The sequence below is a fragment of the Micromys minutus genome, assembly GCF_963924665.1.
Source record: "Micromys minutus genome assembly, chromosome: 18".
Taxonomy (NCBI): Eukaryota; Metazoa; Chordata; class Mammalia; order Rodentia; family Muridae; genus Micromys; species Micromys minutus.
Window position 1 is genome coordinate 17,348,859 of NC_137953.1, and position 15,170 is coordinate 17,364,028.

Consider the following 15,170-nt stretch of genomic DNA (forward strand, 5'->3'; position numbering starts at 1 on the left):
CTAGCTTTACCACAATATCCAGGCAGACACTTGATGTAAATTAAACCTCTCGGCTAATCTGGCTACCACTCAGCCAAAATCCCCATAGTACTTATATTAGTGCCTTTCATGCTCCTGCTGAATTCTCATGTTGTCTTTTCTCCTTTTTGTTTGTGAATTAATCTGTGTTCCTCCTTTTTCTTTCTCTTCCCCTGGCTGGTAGATGTCCTGCTCTATTTTCTTCTCTGCCCAGCCATTGGGTGATCAACTTTTATTGACAAGGCAGAGAATAAATGGCAAGCATTGTTTACACAAACCCAAAATAGGAGATTCTTTTTTTGTTTTGTTTTGTTTTTTGTTTTTTTCCAAGCTTAACTGTAATCAGCTTTATTAAATATACTTTTCATAAACAATCATGGTATCCAGGCAGGACATGAGCAGACATTCAACAATATACAAGAACTTCCAAATTCCTTCTTGTATAGACTACCAAAATCAGAAAGCCACTGTAAAACCCAATGAAATCTTCATTCAATGCTTCAAAAAGAGGAAAGTAGCTTAGAGTGAGGGTTGACATTTCACATTAAGGATGTTGTTTAACAACTTTTCACAAGCTGACCCTGGCTTTCAGGAAATGAACATGGCAGAATTATCAATCTGAAGATCCACAATCTTTTATAAAAGGAACCATTGCTCTCCTGAGAACACTTGGGGAAGTCACTGCAAAGTTCACATTGTCCAGTAGACTAGAAAACCAATTTTGGGGGTCATGTTTCAATAGGTCTCTGGTTTTAAGGGAATTATGTCTATGTTCATGGTACACAGGGTAAAGAGGTCATAAAAATAAATATATTGTTTTCCCAGACCACAAGGCATTTTGTTCCTTGGTAGCCACCTATGCAGAATCAGGAGCCTTTCAAAATTATCAAGGAAAGAGGTTTTCTGTCCTCAATCCAGCTTGGGTGATATTTTAAAATGTTAGTGACACATGATCCTTGCCCCCCACAATGAAGTGTTTTGTGTGCTAACAATATAATTTTAAAAAAGTAAAGCAAAATTCTGCATTTTTATAAAACTTGATAAAAAATAGTATTTCAAACTGTACAGTCACCAGAAGTGCACAGTTATCAAAAATGCACACACGTCACTTGGCATCTCCAGCACCTTCAGCTTTCTGTGCCTGGTCTGTTTTGGCATCTCCATTTTCTGCAGGATTATTCGTATCCTTCCCGGCATCAGCTTTCCCCTTCTTCCCCTTGGGTACCTTCTCTCCCTTCTTTGATGAGGCCTTTTAAGTTTTGGGCTCAGGCTTTGGAGGAACAGGTTTAGCAGACAGCCTTGCAGATCTTCTTGTGGCTTGTCCTTCACCTTGGCTTTGTTGCCTTTAGCATCCTCTTTAGCCTTTCTTTTGGGCATGGCGGTGGCAGGGGATGTCGGCGCTGAACTTGAGTACACAGCGGCGTGCAGACTTGGTCCATTGGGGGTCGTCCTCACTGCTTCTTCACACTGCTTTGAGATAGAAGATTCTTGACGTAAGGATTTCAGTGCCATGTCTGGATTGAAACAAGATGTGAGGGCAGAGAAATCAGCATTTGAATGACACAAGGGTAATCTTTACACAAAACCATTATGCCTAACTTCCTTTCTATAATTTTCTTTCAAGACATACTTAGTAATTGGTTTGAAGGTAGAGTATGGAGTGATTTTTCAAGAATCAGGTGCTTGAATCCTCTTGTGTAGAAGCAAGGATGAGTCAAATATGCATATATCATTGACTTAAATATCCTTCACTTTTAGTGATATTTTATATACTCTCACTTTTAAAATTTGTAATAAATAGAACACTCAGGGAACACTTAATGCTGAAGATAGATTGCAGGGCAGCCTCTTTTCCTTCTTATTTCTCTGTCTACATCCTCTACAGGTTAGCTTTAGTCTCATGAAAATATTATAAGGGCAGAAAGAAAAGAATAGTATGAGAGGGTGATTTTTGCCTCTTTTCAAAAAGAAGACATGCCTAGAAAACATCATTAATCTCATTGGCAGAGGGTCGCGTGACCTCCGGTAGCTTCAGAGAAGTGGTCGATATTGAGGAGATCACACTTTCATTAGGTATTGTGAGAGGCAGACTACTTCTTAGCTAGAAAAGAGGGGAGAATGAGCTAGTGGTAAGGTAACAACTCTTGTGGTTTGCCTTATTCCCAACTGCTAGGGTAAAATTGTGAACTGGAAGACCATACATCTCTATCTACCTAGTGAACCCGCTTTCCCGCCCAGTGACAACTACCTCCCTCTGCTTGGCATGCTAACTTTGTCTGAGCAGCAGTGCTGGGACAAGCATGCCACTTTACCAGTGTCTCTCAGTTTCCTGTTCTTAGCCAGAGCTATTGTTTTAGCAGTTTAATAGAAAAGGGAAAAGGCATACATGTCTCTTGAGAATTATCTCAAGATAATTCTTGAAGCCACATGGATACAGAGTCAGGAGGCTTCTATTGTTTGGTTGAACTATGAAGAAACTTGTATTCTTTGTGAGCACTTTATCTTCTTATGATAATGACTTTGGAGTGGAAGGGAGATAATGTAGGAAGAATTATACATTTTAAAAACTCATATATTATATTTGTTTCTGTCCTTAGGTTCTGAAGGATATATTGGTGGAGATAAGCTCCAAGTATCTAATTCCAAGACATAAAATATTCTAATGTCTGAAGATATGCTTTCTACATATAAAGACACAGCATGTGTGGTAGCCTTCATTGCTGCCCCGAGTAATTCTGGCTATTTTTTTTTTTTTTTTCTGAAGATTTTTCTCAGAAAATCGTCAACTAGATATAATGGCTGGTATCATGTGGAGTTGGTCATGGGACACAGGGTTCAGGGACAAACCTGAACTTTATCTATTATCTTAAGATACATCGGTTGCATTCTGATTAGGGAGAAGTCACTTTTACTTTAACCCACAAGAACATCTCATTTTCAAACTTGACTTTCAGGACTCAAGCAGTCTCCCAGCAATCCAAGTCCGTGCTTTTAAGTCTCCCAGAACTTTTACTCATGTACACTCTTATGCTAATTTCTTTTCCACAGGTCCGATGACACCTTTCGATGGTCCTCACACAATGTGACAATAGATAAGCGGTACTTTGTCATCTGGAAGAATAAAGGAAGGTCATATACTGTATGAGGAGGCAAAACTTGTTTGCCTAATTTCAGGCTTCCATGACGGGTCTTTAAACTCTGTGCTGTTTTCAGGATTAGGCCCAGTTCTTTCATCTAAAGCACTTAGTCTCAACCCTTGGAATGCTGTGACCCTTTAATCATAGTTCCTCACTTGTGGTGACTCCCCAACCATAAAATTATTTTTGTTGCTACTGCCTAACAGTAATTTTTCTATTTTTATGAATCATAGTGTAAATATCTGTATTTCTGATGGTCTTAGGTGACCTGTGTGGTAGGGTTGTTTGATTCTAAGGGGTTCATGGCCCACCGGTTGAGAACCATTTAAAATATGTAAATCTTACTCTTGTGATACACTGACTCCTTAAGAATATTTTATAAATATAATGTAAATTGGACATTTTGAGAATAAATTTGTCACTTTTGATATCGTTACAATTTTGCAATAAACAATTTTTAAGTCTCGAAAAGGGTTTTATGTTTAATAGTGATAAATAGTGCACCATCCTGCAGATTGCAAACTTTGCTAGAGTTTCCTGCTGAGTGAACTCCTTTCTCATAGAGATGTTTACTCCCTTGGGAGGAAGGCCTCCACCTGGCCAAGGAATGCTAGGTGAGATGCCCTTCAGTCCCCAAGCAATGCAGTTTAGTACTCTCAAGGGATTTGTGCAAACTGCTCCCATTCAGCCCTGAGACTTTCTGCCCATTAGCACATCTGGTGAAAGAGATAGAACTGACCTGTATGTTTGTCATTGTTTCTCTGTCTCTGCTTTGAACTTTGAGCTACCTTAGAATAAAAGCCTTAGAGAAGCCCAGTAAAGAGCTCCTGAGCAGTAATAGCCTGGCGTCCTTTGGTTCTGTTGAGTCTCAAATGACTTCAATTCCTTGGCAGAGGTCACTGGCAGGTCGTGCTACGTTGTGCCCTGAACAGGGATCTGAGAGAAGCAAAGGGAATCTACTGAGAAATGCTGAGGAGCCATGGGGACCTAGGAACCATTCAAGGGGTCCACTCTGGGTCACAGGGGTAATCAAGGGTCAAACTAAAAACAAGATGTGTTTACTGCACGCAATGATAGAAACATCTGGGCAGGAAGTTCCAAAAATAAAGCACCTATGACCTGTTAAAATACATAGATAAACATTGTGTAACAGACAGCATTGCCCAGGAAGTAACTGAGAATGTTGCCGCACCTTTAAGCACATTTATGAAAAGGGAGAAAAGATCCCACTGAATGCCTGCTCTCTTTGTCCTCTGTTCATCTTAGTATTCAGCCAGTACAACTGACTCCTGCCCCATCAAAACAAAGAGAAAGCACAGAAAAGGCAGCTCCTTCAGACAGAAACAAATCTAAAAGAGTCTTACCTTAAGCCTTCAGAGGTGTTCTCAGTCTTTTTTCACTCTTTTGCTGATTTAGAAGATGAAGTGTTCTTTTTCTGTCCACTTCTCTGCACCCCTAAGAGTTGATGCTTCTGTATTAGCTCTGGAGGTTGACTTAGTTGAAAAGGGAGGGCTCTTGAGGCATATCTAATGCTGTCTCTTGTGGCCGAATGTGTTTCCAAACTATCAGATCTAGAGTTGATACTTATCCTTTGGGGGGAAAACATACGTGCTGAACATAATCCTATCCCTTTAAGATACATAGGGAGTTTAAACAAGCCGACTCCTCTGACAGAGAGAGCTACTTGTCCATATGCTATTGGATTGTTGTGAGGGATAGCTGACAGAGAATGCCTAATACCCCTGACTGGGACTAGCAGGACATGTATTAAAAACCTGCTAAATTCCCCCAACTCAAGATGTGATGGCCTGAAGAGACTGCATCTCCATCTGCTCTTGGAGAGATGTCAGCGGAAATGTTAGCCTTATGGCAATGCTAATGTAGAATGGTAACTTGCTCTACACTCAGTTCAAGCAGCAATTAGATTGCATAGATGCTGCATCTTCAAGCCCGCTTCCTCTAACTGAGCGAGGGTGTCCTCTCTGTCCAACTGCGAGACCAGTTGCCCTATGCCCGGAGTCAGCCTTTGTTTCTGGATTGTCTTGCTTTTCTTCTCTTTGCTTTTTTCTTCTTGCTTTATATTATAGAAATACAGGTGTCACCACTTCCTGGGTTCCTTAGATGTCTGTTTCAATTGACTTTTGGGTGTGGGTAAATATTTAAAAAGTATTATCATGTGCTGTTTAACTCACTGAAGTGCTGGTTCTAAGGTTATATTTGGTTTAGCCCACTCTAGAGCCAAGCATTTTTTTTTTTTTTTTTTTTTTTTTTGCCTTAAAGTTTTCTTCAAAGCCAGTCTTGGGTCAGGGTGGCCTCCTGACTTTATGACAAAGGAGGGAGTTGGGGAGAGAGAGATTGGTTCACTTTTAAATAATTAGTAAGATGTTTATACTTTTAAGAGGAGAGAAAAGAGACTCTCTGTAAAAAAAAAAACAAACCCTCTCAATAATAATCCCAGGTGTGCTTGTTTAAAATACTCACAGCTGGGCTAGTTAATGCTAATATCCTTTAAAAGAGATAAGAAGGCCACTGAACCATCAGCAGAGTATTCAGTCACCCTTCCAGCTACCTGTGTGTAATTAGACCCCAACTGCATGAGGCCTTAAGGGTTTCTGGAGAAACCGAGAAGCACAGGTTAAAAGATGAGAACAGAGTTGGTAAGTCCACATACACAGCTATGAAAGGCTGTTAAATATACTGGGTATAGGAACCAATAAAAATAGATTTTTGTCTAATACCCACTCCTTAAATTTTATTTTTGCAACAAATGGTACATTTGTTAATGTTATTATGTCATGGTATTTAAAATGCTTTAAGAAAGAGAAATTTGTGTATAGAGGTTAAGTTGGCTAGATGTAGTTACAGATGCTTGGCAGTGTTGCTTCCTTGTTTCTTATTTATAAAATACAATTCCCATCCAAGCTCATCATACCTGTGAGGTGCTTGATAAAATGTAAAGTTTCTCAGTTTCAGGATCTAAATAACAAGGTGGGGGGGTCATAATGGTAGAGAATTAAAAGGCTTGTCAAACTCTAAGTAGAGAAAAATTTGGTTAAAACTTGCAAAACAAAAGTTAATAGTTAAAAGTAAATGTACAGTAAACCTCAATTTGCTATAACATACCATGTATGTATTTTGGACTCAAGTCATATTTAGAAAAACAAAATTTCAAAAATAGGTATGAAAATAAAATGTTAAAAAGAATATAAGATATTAGGTTACATTCTCAATATTTTTAGTGAAGTTATATTTTTGTATGACAAAATAAAAATTTTGCCCTAAATTAAAAAACAAAACAACAACAGATGAAGACAAAAAATTATAAAAGCTTAAAATCAATTCATAAAAGCTTTGAATCATTTAAACATGATTTATGATAGATGGATTTAAGTGTAATATATGTTTTAAGTCAAATATTATAATTTCTTAAGGCTATAATGATTTATTCATGGGAATCACTTATGTCCTTGTAAACTTTGTTAAGTTTTAACTACGTGGGAAAACTGAGACATCATAAAAGTTATGGTGCACACTTATTACATCACTATATGTCCTTATAAATATCTCCTTATAAAAAGTTCTCATCTGTAATCACACTCTTATGATAAGGTGAACTACTTAATATAAAGGACCTGTTAAATTAATTAAGATTTTATAAAAATATACTGTGAAAAGTCTAAGAAAACGAAGTTCCCAGTTTTTTGATGAACTATATTTGTGGTATAAAGTCTATTTTGGTACTTAAAGCTTCAACTCAAAATTTTAATTGTTAAGGCTAAAAAATCTATGCTGGGATTCCTTACATTAGTTTATAAAATTGTAATATTATAAATATTGCTAATGGTAAACTGTTAAATAAATGTAATTAAAATATAAAAGTTAATGATCAGGCACTTTATAAATGGTCAAATGTCTTTAAGGTAACGAGAACTGTATGGGTAATGATGTTAAATAAAATCTATTTCATTTCCAGAGTTAATATTGGAGGGAAGGACCACTTTATATCTTCCATTATTTAGTCTTCTGTATATGTTGTTAATGTTTATGCCAAATAAACTTCCTCATTTAAAAACTCCATTTACTGGATACTTTCCAAAGTCTCTCCCAGTTCCTCCGCTGAGGGAACTTCTACCTATTTTACTCATGGTACCAAATATGGATGAGCAGCCTGGGATAGACCATTCATAAAGATTTTGCAAATATCCTTTTTGTCAACACAACAAGATTAGTTATCACTAAAGGATGTTTCCATCCCGTTTAATCCTCGGCCCGGTATGCTATACTTTCATTTTCACTTTTACAAATGGCCACCATTATGCAAAATAGATATTAGAAGAGGTACTCCAGCTTATTTCTTGGGACCATTTGTTTGGAAAATTGTTTCCCAGCCTTTTACTCTGAGGTGCTGTCTGTCTTTGTTGCTGAGAAGAGTTTCCTGTATGCAGCAAAATGCTGTGCCTTGTTTACATATCCAGTCTGATAGTCTACGTCTTTTATTTGGGAATTGAGTCAATTGATGTTAAGGGATATTAAGGAATAGTGATTGTTGTTTCCAGCTATTTTTGTTGTTAGAGGTAGAATTATGTTTGTGTGCTTATCTTCTTTTGGATTTGTTACAAGAAGATTGACTGCAAGATTGTTGCAAGAAAAATCACTGCAACAGCTTTAGGGAATTTTGTTAATTAGTAATTGATGGGGGAAGGCCCAGCCCATTAAGGGTGATGCTATCAACAGTCCTGGGTTCTATAAGAAATCAGGCTGAACAAACCCTGAGGAACAAGCCAGTAAGCAGCACCCTTCCTTCAGCTCCTGCCTCCAGTTCCTATCCTGACTTTCTGTGATAATAAAATGTGATATACCAGCACAAGCCCAATTAAACCCTTTCCTTCCCAAGTTTCTTTGGTTATGGTGTTTCAACACAGCAATAATAATCCTAACTAATATGAATATTTTAATTTAAAGACAAAGTCTTACTTTGTAGTTGTGGTTGGCATAAACTCTCCATGTAGACCAGGCTAGGCTGAAGATAGAGATTATAGAGATCCACCTGCTTCTGCCTCCTGGGTGCTGGGATCAAAAGCATGTGCCAACATGCTTCATGTGCCTATTCTGAAATAATGAGAATATATGTGTGTGTGTGTGTGTGTGTGTGTGTGTGTGTGTGTGTGTGTGTGTATTTTATCTGACTCTATTTCTATTATGGATGTAAGTTTTTGGTCATTTTCTCAATAATTTTTACATGCTGGATGTTACTTTTTTCTTTGGCCCTCACAATGTTATAGCTGTGGTTGACCCTGCTGTACCCCTGTAAGTAGTCTAGTACATCAACTGGGTCATCAAGTTAGACTTGAGATAATTTCTTTAGACTGCTCTATCTGAGGTGAATAGGAAGCTATGTTCATGTCTCCCTAAGAAGGGTCATGAACTATCCTAGTATGAAAGGGTGATTAGTTGAAAGAAAACTAATTAATCAGGAGATTGACTGGAGATAAACTCAACTGCCCAGGGCTCCAAGAAGAGAGATACTTAAGTAAGCAAATCTCTTCTTTGTTTACTGAGCACAATTGCAGTTCATTTTGAGATATCAAAATGTGTCTCTTATAATTTCCATGCATTATTCAAACACAGATATGTCTGCATACATAATCAAATGGTCTGCGTTGGATAGAAATTCAGACTCCTTTGACAAGCTATTGTGAAGCCATCTCTACCGTGCTCTACTCATTTTCTCTAATTGGAGATAAATTTGCATATAATGACAGTTGCAGTTAAGAAACATGAGAAAATCATTTTAATCATCTAGTATTTTATTTTAAAAGTTTTATAGCAGAGCTTTAAAATATCTACAGATTTTTGAAAGTGCCACTATTGTACATAAATATTCAGGATATTGCCGAAATCAATAAGCAAACTTTAGGCTTAGTTATGTATGTATTTCATGCAATCATTTCCTATTTATATGTTATTGGTGAGCTAAACTTCTTTTTTCAGAATGCATTTGTGATTTGTTGTTCATCTTCTGGTTGATAATCTAATATTTTAAACACATTAATAGTTAAAGGCTTTGAAAATAAAATATGTAAACTTAAAACATCTAATCAACCATAGATGTTTCTGATATACTGTGGTTACTATGTAAAAGCTATTTGAAGCAGTAATTTGAATTTCTAAAGCTATTACAAGAAACATCTAATTTTTGAGATTATCTTGAATTATGGGATTATTTCACAGTATAAATGTGTGCACAGAATAAAGGCACACAGAGTTCTGGATCCTATACCACACTGATGAGTTAATTCTGTATGTTCTCATCTGACAGTTCTCAATGTGGGCAACATGCCTTCTAATCCTAGTTCCTAGAGGGCTGCATTTAGATACGGTGGGCACTCAACCAAAGTTTGACAATGCATGGATATGGAAATCGGTGTGGCTGCACTTTAAATATCTAAGCATAAATGTTAATTGGACATTTCTTTTCTGTCAAATTTGATGTATCATTAAGATTTAGAAACTCATTTTAGGTATTCTGGGACAAAGATGTAGAAGTTTCAGGAACACATTCATTCCATTAACTCTCTTGTGTGATGTCTACCATTGTGGAAGGGAAAGAAAGCGTGGGTTTGGGTCAAGGAACATTTCTCCATAGAATGTTTTAACTAACAATCTAGATGGGAAATCTTAAACTATAGTCAATATTAGAGTGTCTAGATAGAGTTTGGAAGTTCAGGGTACTAACTAAAGAGGCATGCAGGATGGATGGCTGCCTGTCACTCACATAAACCTCACCTAAAAGTCTTCCAAGAGGATGTTGGCAATGTAAAGTTGACAAGGCAGTCCCTTTTGCCCCACCAAGAGCTTGTTGCAATTTGTTTTTGGGATTCTTAAGTATTTTGGTCTTCCTGAAAGTATTACACATTGTGAACATTTTGTGAACTATGTTGTTCTGTGTGTAGTGAGGGTATATACATTTGTTTGGATTGTGTTGTCCTGTCAACAGGGAGTAAGAACAGCTGCAAGTTTAAATATGTTTAAAGCCTTTAGAAATGACACTTGTAAGGGTATCAATTTCAGCCAACACAGAGCAAACTCATAAAAGAAATAAAGTGAATGGGTAAGTAGCTTTTTGGCAGGAAAAGAACACCTATGATTTTCAGATTTTTTTTAGTTGTTCTAAACCATTGGAACCAATTTTTGAAGTGATTTTTCAGGATCTATATTACACGACACTGCCCCTACAGATTTAACATTTTCTCCTTCTCCCCTAGTTCCGTGGCTCTTCCTGAACCTTATGTACTCCTTCAAAGAACGAAAAATAATCTCTCCTCTTTTGGATATCTGCCTGAGGTAAGAATATTCACAGCACAGCTTGGTGCACTTAATATTGAGCTGAGATAGCGTCAAGAATGTTTCATAATTTCACCATTAAAATATTCCCATCTCACAAGTCACCTGTTCAAGTAAAGCTGGCCATTTTCTTCCTTTTCAGAATAATAATAATAATAATAATGTATCAAAATTCACTCTTGGTGTAACTGTTTTCTGTGAGCCCCAGTTGACTAATCTCCTTTGTAAGTGACTGTATAAGTGTTATGAAATAACCAAGCTTGGAAAAACATTCACAAAATATAAACCTCTCAAGGACATTTACTCTGTCTCTGACTTTGGTTTACATGGAGGGGCAGCTGGCTTAGCATGAAGATGCTCTTAATATAGAATGAGACATGTGGTGGTGTCTCATTAGAACACTAATGCTGAAGGATCCTCGAAGAATTAGGGAAGTTAATGAATGCCCTCTGAGCTAAGCTTGCTGGGATGACGGTTTGCTAACAGGGCTCCATAGCCTACAAAACAGATAAAATCAACAGTGCAAATATGCACAGAGTGATTGCAGGAATTCAGTAAGTAGGAAGATTTTATTTCGTTGCTCAGAGTCGGTACATATTTAGTGATGTTAAGCTCTAAGATTAGTTTGTTTAGAATATTAGGTCAGTTTCTTTTTAGAATATATTTTGTTTTGTAACACACATCTGAATCAATTCCATGATATAGGTTGATGTATCCCATATACTTATACTTAGGTTGTATAGAAAATCATTTCCAAAAGTAATTTATAACCAGTCCTATTATGATTCTAAATTCTAAATTGTCATGACTTCTGGGGAAAGGAGAGTTTTCTTTTCATCTAAGGGCATTATTGCCACAGTACAAATTGCTGATTCCATCCAATGCCAGAGCAACAACAACTCAATTCAGAGTATCCCATAAGACGTCAAACACTAAGGACGTAAGTAGCATCAGATAGTAGCACACTAAGTAAGCCTGCAAATATAATAACCAATATCATTGTTCAAAAAACTTAATTTCTAAATTAAGGCACATCAATTTATTCCAATATTCTGAAAGGTCTTTTCAGATGTATAGTTTCCATAAAGTTAATTCTTCTAAATATTAATGCAAAAGGTCACGTTTGATTTGGTGGCAGTGAGTATTGAGAAGTTGAAAGTCAGACATTTCCTTATTGCACTGTGTTTCTCAAGTCAGCAGCCGTGAATGACAGTAACTCTCAGGAAATATTCCAGGAAGAAGCTCGCTATTTTATTCCACATAGAGCTCATGTCTGCAGTAACTTTTAGGAGAATATAGAGGACGTCGTGGTAGACATACAACAGGAACCAGGAAGGATTATATATGAATGAAAATGGGTTATCATAGAATGTATTCACATATTCTTAGCAAACCACATCTACTGTGGGCCATTCTTGTTGATATGGGTGGTAGTGGACATTGCTTAGTGTCCTGTGATAGTTTTCTCCCCGGCTGTCAAGTCGATATAGAGGGGAAGAAGGAAGCTCAACTGACAAACTGCCTCCATCAGACCGGCATGTGGACATGTGGGAGCATTCTCTTGGTTGATAACTGATTATAAGGGCCCAGTCTATGGTGGGAAAGGATGTCCCTGGCAGTTGGTTCTTGGTTGCTTACAAAAGTTTGTTAAAATTTGTACTGATTTGCATTTCCCTGATGATTAAGGCTGTTGAACATTTCTTTAAATGCTTCTCAGCCACTCAAAATTCCTCTGTTGAGAATTCTCTGTTTCTCTCTGTACCCCATTTTAAATTTTAAATTAACCTAATTTTAATTGGGTTATTTAGTTTTTTTTTGGAGTCTAACTTTTTGCGTTCTTTTTATATATATTGATTTTGAATATTAGTTCTCTGTCCTATGTAGGTTTAGTAAAGATCTTTTCCTAATCTGCAGGATGCTGTTTTGTACTATGCACAGTGTCCTTTGCCTGACAGAAGCTTTTCATTTTCAAGAGGTCCCATTTACCAACTGTTGGTCTTAGAGCTTGAGCCATTGGTGTTCTGTTTAGGAAACTTTCACCGGTGCCAATGTGTTCAGGGCTGTTTGCCACTTTCTCTTCTATTAGATTCAATGTTTCCAGTTTCATGTTGAGGTTTGTGATCTACTTGGACTTGAGCTTAGTGAGAGATGATAAATATGGATCAATTTGCATTCTTCTCCATGTTGAGCTCCACTTACACCCTCACCATTTACTGAAGATGCTTTCTTGTTTCCACTACATGGTTTCAGCTTCTTGGTCAAAAATCAAGTGTCCACAGGTATGTGGTCTTATTTTTGGGTCTTTGATTCAATTCTATGGATCAAAAACTCAAGTGACAGCACATGCTGGTGAGGATGTAGAAAAAGGGGAACATTCTCAGTGGTCTCTCTACTTCGTTTCTTGCTTCTGCTTGTATTGAGGATAGACTGCAAGTAAGCCTCTTCCTTACCCCATCTTGGTTCTGGTCAGTATTTTGTCACAGCAGCATTAAGGCAGACTTCAAAGATATCAAGACCCTAACCACTTTTCTCACCAAGAAACTAAAGCCTTTATTGAGATGAAGGTCAGCAAGTATACTGTCACACACAAAGGGGCAAATCCAAAGGCAAGTAAAAAGACTGTGTGCACCAAGAGTCAAAGCACAGTGAAGGCTGACTAGAGGTGAAGACATCCAACCCAAAGCTAACAGATAGAAGTTAGCTCGATTAAAAAAGATTCACAGAAGCAGTGACTAGGGAAAAATCACATATCTACATGTGTTTATTTGAAAATGAGACAACTTATAGACAATGTTTATGGTGCATTACTATTGTCTGAACAAACAATAAAAATGATGATATAAAATTTTGCTTATAAAAATAAATCCAAATATGAGGGAATCGCAAACTGTTTGGTGAGCTTTAAATAATTAGCAGCAAGGGCTTTGTGTAAAGCAAGAGCTGCAGCCGGAGATAAGAGAGCCTAACTGGGGGAAAGCTTTCTTGTGTTACATGCTGTGGAGTTCAGATCTTACGCCGAAGGTCACAGACATCCCTTGAAAAGTTTAATCACCCTTGAAGCTCAGGAGGCTCTAGAAGGAATAGTGGGAATCATGGTAATGTGTTAGAAGACCATTGGCATCCTGTTTACAGAGGATGACCAGGACCCGAACTAAGTAACACATTATGAGAGACCAAATGGAGTGGATGTGGTTGATGAAGGTGAAAGAGGTAGACTTGGTGGGACGACTCTGGTGAAGTTGTGTGAATTAAAATGGCATTTCTATCTGAGGATACAGATAGGAGAGGGTCTCTGTAGACCCAGAGGAAGCCTGTAGAATCAAGGATGAACAAATATGTATCAGGGTGACACTGATATCCATTTCATCATTAAATAAAGCATCCCCCTTTCCTCTTCTTACCATTTCAAAGTATTTAAATAAGCTACTAATATAGGATATAACAGATATATCAGCTATATATATATTCATATATGTATAAATTTGCAGAATCTAGTTGCTGAAAGAATGCGAATGTATAATTATTGTGGGTAACCAAAACATATTGATTATTAAATGAGTCCTGGATGGTTAGCTTAATTTTTTCTTGAATTACCTACAAAAATGCAGTATGATAAAATAAATGAATTGAGAAAAACATGATTTTGTTTTTAAAAAGGAAATATTAACTCTTGCCCAAATTCCTAACCTTAGTATCCGTCAGTGCCAGGCTATGGAGCTCTGGGGAGCCTTAGTCAGTATTAGTGCTCCCACAACTGTCCACATCTGTGACATGTGCCATAACACCCATCATCCTCTGTGGTGTGAGAACTGGTGAGCAAACAGCCTTTCTGAACGCTGGATTGCTTGCATGCCTAAATACCTAAATGCTCTCAGATAAATTTGTTTTACCTCAATCTATTGCACTTGATACTTCATTATTATCTTAAGTGGGTTAGAAAGGAAGTGTGTCTGTCCGTACATAAACTAGGTCCTAACTCAACATCGATCATACCTAAGCATTCACGACAGGTAAGAAAGTGCTGTACCATTTAGCTAGGTAAAAATTTAGTGCAGTATCATTCTTTCAGATTCTCTTTCAAAATTAAGGTGCAGTAAAGAGTGAAGTTTCACTGCAGGAAATGCCTTTCAGACATGCAAAATCCATGTTCATTTCACTGAACAGAACTGGGAAGGGAACCCAGAGCCTTCCCAGAGTGCTGCATGTCCAGCCTTCGAGTGATTTTCCATGTATTGACAGGGTCTCCTGCTGTTGCCCATCCAGACTGACCTTCAATCTGCTTTGTTACTTACGTGGTATTACAGTACCAATTCTCATCCTAGGAGAAATGCAATTTTTGAAGCAATAGAGTAAGGATCAATCACCAGGTGATGTTTTTTAACCTGACAAACTCTCTGCCTTGGCTTGTTTCCCCCTGTGGAAATGGAAGGAAATAGGAATTGTGGTTCAAGGACATCCCTTCTTTTTTCTGTTCTTTTAAAATATTATTAGATATTTTGTTTATTTACATTTCTAGTGTTATCTCCTTTCCCAGTTTCCCCTCTGAAACACCCCTATTTCATCCCTTCCCCCTGCTTGAGTGGGTGCTCCATTTTACCACATTGGCATTCCCCTACACTGTGGGGCATCAAGCCTTCACAGAACCAGAGCCTCTCCTCCTATCAGTGCCAG

At 37.5% G+C, this 15,170-nt stretch overlaps 1 pseudogene across 1 annotated transcript; it reads right to left on the reverse strand.

Annotated features, from left to right (window-relative positions):
* Positions 1-1,123: 1,123 nt before the first annotated feature.
* LOC308432311 (non-histone chromosomal protein HMG-17-like) lies at positions 1,124-1,395 on the reverse strand (annotated as a pseudogene). The gene has a single exon. The product of its transcript is annotated as a non-histone chromosomal protein HMG-17-like (transcript).
* Between the last annotated feature and the right edge of the window lie 13,775 nt (positions 1,396-15,170).